General features: G+C 39.5%; 1 pseudogene; it reads left to right on the top strand.

Annotated features, from left to right (window-relative positions):
- Positions 1-6,874: 6,874 nt before the first annotated feature.
- The window catches only part of LOC119355658, a 14,497-nt pseudogene continuing 14,144 nt past the window's right edge, over positions 6,875-7,227 (top strand).

Here is a 7,227-nt window from a genome sequence, read left to right as displayed (position 1 = left end):
AGCAACTATGATCTCTAATTGTCATTGCAAACATGTTTATTCATAATAAGCTGAATCAAGAACGAGGGACTCATCATACTTACAAAAACAAAAGAGGTCGAGTTCATACCAGCTTTTCTCATCTCAGTCAGTCCATCATATATCATCATAATTGCCTTTCACTTGCACGACCGAACAGTGTGAATAATAATAAGAGTGTACGTGCATTGGACTAAGCTGGAATCTGCGAGCATTCAATAAACAGCAGAAGACAAGGCAATATGGGCTCTTGGTTAAATCAACAATAATGCATATAAGAGCCACTTCAACAATTTAATCATGGTTTTCTCCTACTGACCCCCAAAGAAAAGAAAAGAAATAAAACTATTTACACGGGAAAGCTCCCAACAAGCAAAAGAAGAACGTGAAATATATTTGGGTTTTCTTTTTAATTATTACTACTACAGCAGAAAAATAAACTACTACTATTTTTTTGGGTTTTTCTTAAGGTTTAACAAACACACAAGAAGAAAGTAGGAAAAAGAAAATAAACTAGCATGGATATTACTGTGAAAGAGTATGAGCACCGACATTTAGCAATGAGTGTGTGTGAACATAAATGTAATGTCAGTTAGAAATACGTACTCCCCCAAGGTTAGGCTTTTGGCCTAAGTTGGTCTATGGCCACAGCTGGCCTGGCGGATATCCATAATAATAGTTGTTAGGGTCGTACTGTGATGAGGAAGAAGAAGGCTCCGATTGCCACTGGCTGGCAATCATCTCCGGATCCCACTGATAGTTAGACTGCCGTGCAGGATGAAATTGTGGTTCCGGTTCTGGCTCCTCGGATGGTGCAGGGTTCCGGTAGGCGTGAATAGCCGTCAACGGAACAAGGTATGTGCCTACAGTCAAATCAAACAAAGAAGGAGCAGGCAGGATAATAGTCTCAGGGTGATGTTTGTAAAAGAACAATTGATATTTAAGTTCTCCTGCCCTATTCTTAACAATAAAATCATGTGCCACCATACTTTTATGATCTAGATAAACACGGGGCAGCACCTTTTCTTCCTTCTCAGCATGCCTAATAGGTATGTTAAAATGTGCAGCTAGGCGTGTAGCATAGATGCCTCCAAAGATGGGACCCTTAGTACGGTTCATACTTAACCGTCTAGCAATAATACCGCCCATACTAAAAGTGTTATCACTGTATAAACCGTGGTGCAGAATAATTATATCAGGTATACTAAGGTTTCCACAGTTTCCGCGTCCAATTAAACAACGACTAGCAAATAATGCAAAGTAACGTAAAACAGGAAAATGTATGCTAGTGATTCGTGCATCGGAAACCTTCCTAGTTTCTCCTACAATGATAGTATCAATAAACCCAGCCACATCATCATAATGTGGTTCTTCTGTCTTGCCCTCAAAAGGGACTAAGCAAATCCGACAGAAATCATAAAGTGACATCTCCTTATGCTCATCATATAAATGAAACTCCACCGTAGGTGGTGAGTTCCTAGAATGAAAATGAAAGTTTTGCACAAAAGTATTTGTGAGTAAGAGGTACTGATCGCATTGGCCCTGGAGGAAAGCGGTGAGGCCTGCATTATGAGCCAATTCATGAAAATCTTCATAGATATCGGCTGCTCTCAAGAAATCATCAGAAGGCCATTCACACGCCCGAATCTCCGCGGTGCGCGGCAAATTATACTTAGGCTTCGGTGCCTTTTCCTTCGAGCTTTGGCTCGATGAGCCCCTCAAAAATCTTCTCATTATTTTTCTAAAATAATCTGAAATTTTTAGTAACTTCAAATAAAAGTGAACCAACTTCAATAATATTGATAGCAACTACTCCTACAAGTGCCTAGAGCCTAAATCAAGCATTAGGACTACTTGGGACCATATAAATTTGACATGCAAGCTCAAGAACATGGTCACCTATGCAGCACAAATTTGCAAAGAATAAAGCACTAGAACAAAAACTAATTGGACCAATGGAAGAGTCACATACCAAGGAACAATCTCCCCAAGCAGTTTTGCAAGAGGTGCTTTGAGCAAGGAGATCGAAAATCACAGCAAAAGTGGCTGGAACTCGTGCTTGAGTTGGTTTTTCGTGTTTGTGTGAGACAGAGGAAGAAGACGGGTGTTGGGATAAGTGGAGGAGGGCCACCGTGGGCCCATGAGGCAGGGGGCACTCCCTAGAGGGGGGGGGGGCACCCACCACCCTCGTGGCCAGGTGGCAGCTCCTCCCGCGGTAATTTTTGCATAGTAAATCCTCAAATATTCCCGAAAAAATCATATTAAATTGGCATGTCATTCTAAGGACTTTTATTTTCGGGATATTTTTATATTGCACAGATAAGTCAGGAAACAGACAGAAAAATACTATTTTTACTTTGTTTAATATAAATAACAGAAAGTAAAAGTGGGGTACAGAGGGTTGTGCTTCTAGTTTCATCCATCTCATGCTCATCAAAAAGAATCCACTAACAAGGTTGATCAAGTCTTGTTAACAAACTCATTCCGATAATCATGAAACCGGAGAAATTTCAAATAACACTAAGTTACCTCAACGGGGATATGCACATCCCCAATAATAAGAATATCATATTTCTTCTTGACAGTAGGAAGAGGAAATTCAAAACCTCCAAATATAATCGATGGAATTTTTCCAATAGAGTTGATACTATGAACTTGAGGTTGTTTCCTCGGAAAGTGTACCGTATGCTCATTACCATTAACATGAAAAGTGACATTGCCTTTGTTGCAATCAATAACAGCCCCTGCAGTATTAAGAAAAGGTCTTCCAAGAATAATAGACATACTATCATCCTCGAGAATATCAAGAATAACAAAGTCCGTTAAAATAGTAACGTTTGCAACCACAACAGGCACATCCTCACAAATACCGACATGTATAGCAGTTGATTTATCAGCCATTTGCAAAGATATTTCGGTAGGTGTCAGCTTATTCAAGTCAAGTCTACGATATAAATAGAGAGGCATAACACTAACACCGGCTCCAAGATCACATAAAGCAGTTTTAATATAATTCTTTTAATGGAGCAAGGTATAGTAGGTACTCCGGGGTCTCCAAGTTTCTTTGGTATTCCACCCTTAAAAGTATAATTAGCAAGCATGGTGGAAATTTCAGCTTCCGGTATCTTTCTTTTATTAGTAATGATATCCTTCATATATTTAGCATAAGGATTTGTTTTGAGCACATCAGTTAATCGCATACGCAAAAAGATAGGCCTAATCATTTCAGCAAAGCGCTCAAAATCCTCATCATCCTTTTTCTTGGATGGTTTTGGAGGAAAAGGCATGGGTTTCTGAACCCAAGGTTCCCTTTCTTTACCATGTTTCCTAGCAACAAAGTCTCTTTTATCATAACGTTGATTCTTTAATTGTGTGTTATCAAGATCAACAGCAGGTTCAATTTCTACATCATTGTCATTACTAGGTTGAGGATCATCATGAACATCATCATTAATATTTTCATTATGTTCATGTTCATTACCAGATTGTGTTTCAGCATCAGACATAGAGATATCATTTGGATTATCAGGTGGTTCAGCAATAGGTTCACTAGAAGTTTGCACAGTTCTATCATTTTTCTTCTTCTTCTTCTTCTTTTTAGAAGAACTAGGAACATCAATATTATTTATTTGAGAATCTTGCTCGATTCTCTTATGGTGGCCTTCAGGATACAAAGGTTCCTGAGTCATTCTACCAGTTCTAGTAGCCACTCTAACAACATAATCATTTTTCTTACTATTCATTTCATCAAGCACTTCTTTTTGAACCTTAAGTACTTGTTCTACTTGAGTGGTAACCATAGAAGCATGTTTGCTAACAAGTTTAAGTTCACCTTTAATATTAACCATATAATCACCCAGGCGTCTAATCATATAAGCATTTTCTTTTAATTGTCTACCAAAATAAGCATTGAAGTCGTCTTGCTTAAACATAAAGTTATCAAACTCATCCAAGCACTGACTAGCAATTTTAGTAGGAGGGACTTCAGCTTTATCATATATATATAGAGAATTTACCTTTACTACCTGTGTTGGGATATCGGGATCAGGAGGTTCTTCAATAAATAAAGAATTAAGATCATATGTTTCTTCAACAGGCGGTATATTAAGACCATGTATTTCTTCAATAGGAGGTAAATTCTTAACATCTTCAGCTTTAATACCTTTTTCTTTCATAGATTTATTTGCCTCTTGCATATCTTCGGGACTGAGGAATAGAACACCTCTCTTCTTCGGAGTTGGTTTAAGAATAGGCTCAGTAATTGGAGCAGGAGCTGGCTCAGGAGGTGCCCAATTATTTTCATTTGTCCACATATTATTCAATAGGATTTCAGCTTCATCCGGTGTTCTTTCCCTGAAAAGAGAACCAGCACAACTATCCAGGTAATCTCTGGAAGCATCGGTTAGTCCATTATAAAAGATATCAAGTATTTCAGGTTTCTTAAGAGGATGATCAGGCAAAGCATTAAGTAACTTGAGAAGCCTCCCCCAAGCTTGTTGGAGACTCTCTTCTTTAATTTGCACGAAGTTGTATATTTCCCTCAAAGCAGCTTGTTTCTTATGAGCAGGGAAATATTTAGCAGATAAGTAATAAATCATATCCTGGGGACTACGCACACAACCAGGATCAAGAGAATTAAACCATATCTTAGCATCACCCTTTAATGAGAACGGAAATATTTTGAGTATACAGAAGTAACGCGATCTCTCATCATTAGTGAACAGGGCAGCTATATCATTTAACTTAGTAAGATGTGCCACAACAGTTTCAGATTCATAGCCATAAAACGGATCAGATTCAACCAAAGTAATTATATCAGGATCAACAGAGAATTCATAATCCTTATCAGGAACACATATAGGTGAAGTAGCAAAAGTAGGGTCGGGTTTCATTTTATCTCTAAGTGATTCTTTGTTCCATTTAACTAATAACCTCTTAAGCTCATATCTATCTTTGCAAGCTAAAATAGCGGCAGGAGATTCCATATCAAAAAGATAGCCCTCAGGAATAACAGTCATATTTTCATCATCACTATCATCATTGTATTCAGACTCAATAATTTCTTTTTTCTCTAGCCCTAGCAATTTGTTCATCAAGAAATTCACCAAGGGGCACAATAGTATCAGGCATAGATGCAGTTTCATCATAAGTATCATGCATGGCAGAAGTGGCATCATCAATAACATGCGACATATCAGAACGAAGCAGAAGCAGGTGTAGGTGTTGCTAACTTACTCATAACAGAAGGTGAATCAAGTGCAGAGCTAGATGGCAGTTCCTTACCTCCCCTCGTAGTTGAGGGATAGATCTTGGTTTTTGGATCTCTCAAGTTCTTCATAGTGTCCAGCAGATATAAATCCCAAGTGACTCAAAGAATAGAGCTATGCTCCCGGCAACGGCGCCGGAAATTGGTCTTGATAACCCACAAGTATAGGGGATCGCAACAACTTTCGAGGGTAGAGTATTCAACCCAAATTTATTGATTCGACACAAGGGGAGCCAAAGAATATTCTCAAGTATTAGAAGTTGAGTTGTCAATTCAACCACACCTGGAAACTTAGTATCTATGACAAAGTGTTTAGTAGCAAAGTAATATGATAGTGGTGGTAGCAGCAACAAAAGTAAAGACAACAAAAGTAATGTTTTTGGTATTTTGTAGTGATTGTAACAGTAGCAGCGGGAAAGTAAATAAGCGTAAACCAGTATATGGGAAACTCGTAGGCACCGGATCAGTGATGGATAATTATGCCGGATGCGGTTCATCATGTAACAGTCATAACATAGGGTGACATAGAACTAGCTCCAATTCATCAATGTAATGTAGGCATGTATTCCGTATATAGGCATACGTGCTTATGGAAAAGAACTCGCATGACATCTTTTGTCCTACCCTCCCGTGGCAGCGGGGTCCTATTGGAAACTAAGGGATATTAAGGCCTCCTTTTAATAGAGAACCGGAACAAAGCATTAGCACATAGTGAATACATGAACTCCTCAAACTATGGTCATCACCGGGAGTGGTCCCGATTATTGTCACTTCGGGGTTGCCGGATCATAACACATAGTAGGTGACTATAGACTTGCAAGATAGGATCAAGAACTCACATATATTCATGAAAACATAATAGGTTCAGATCTGAAATCATGGAACTCGGGCCCTAGTGGCAAGCATTAAGCATAGCAAAGTCATAGCAACATCAATCTCAGAACATAATGGATACTAGGATCAAATCCTAACAAAACTAACTCGATTACATGATAAATCTCATCCAACCCATCACCGTCTAGCAAGCCTACGATGGAATTACTCACGCACGGCGGTGAGCATCATGAAATTGGTGATGGAGGATGGTTGATGATGACGACGGCGACGAATCCCCCTCTCCGGAGCCCCGAACAGACTCCAGATCAGCCCTCCCGAGAGGTTTTAGGGCTTGGCGGCGGCTCCGTATCATAAAACGTGATGATTTCTTCTCTCTGATTTTTTTCTCTTCGAAAGCAAATATATAGAGTTGGAGTTGGCACCGGAGGGCATCCAGGGGGCCCACGAGGTAGGGGCGCGCCCTACGAGGGCGCCCCCCACCCTCGTGAGAAGGGTGTGTGCCCCCTGGTCTTCATATTTGGCGAGGATTTATTATTATTTTTTCTAAGATGTTCCGTGGAGTTTCAGGTCATTCCGAGAATATTTGTTTTCTGCACATAAAACAACACCATGGCAATTCTGCTGAAAACAGCGTCAGTCCGGGTTAGTTCCATTCAAATCATACAAGTTAGAGTCCAAAACAAGGGCAAAAGTGTTTGGACAAGTAGATACGACGGAGATGTATCACAAAGCACATCTTTGATCAGAAAGCACATGTCCAAGCCAAGCTTAGTTTCTGAGTCAAAGGATGTCTTCGATCAGAAAGCCAGTAACAAGTATTGGATTGATGTGCAACTTAGATGGGGAGACTACGATTCACACAACATAAAACGTTACACAAGAACAAAATTTGTTGACTACATGATAGATAATATGTCCATCTACCCTTCTCCGACTGGTATGATTTTGAGTATCCATTAACTGCCAATTTCTTTCCTTGTCTGAGTCTTCTGTGCTTAATGTTGATTAATATTTCTTTCAGGGGTGATGATTGGACTGATCTAGCTTATAATTTGCACTCTTCTTTTGATAACTGCTTCCCCGGGTCAAAGCCCCTCCTCTTTTTC

This window comes from Triticum dicoccoides, chromosome 1A (genome assembly GCF_002162155.2).
Source record: "Triticum dicoccoides isolate Atlit2015 ecotype Zavitan chromosome 1A, WEW_v2.0, whole genome shotgun sequence".
NCBI lineage: Eukaryota > Viridiplantae > Streptophyta > Magnoliopsida > Poales > Poaceae > Triticum > Triticum dicoccoides.
This window is presented reverse-complemented; position numbering and strand designations above follow the sequence as displayed.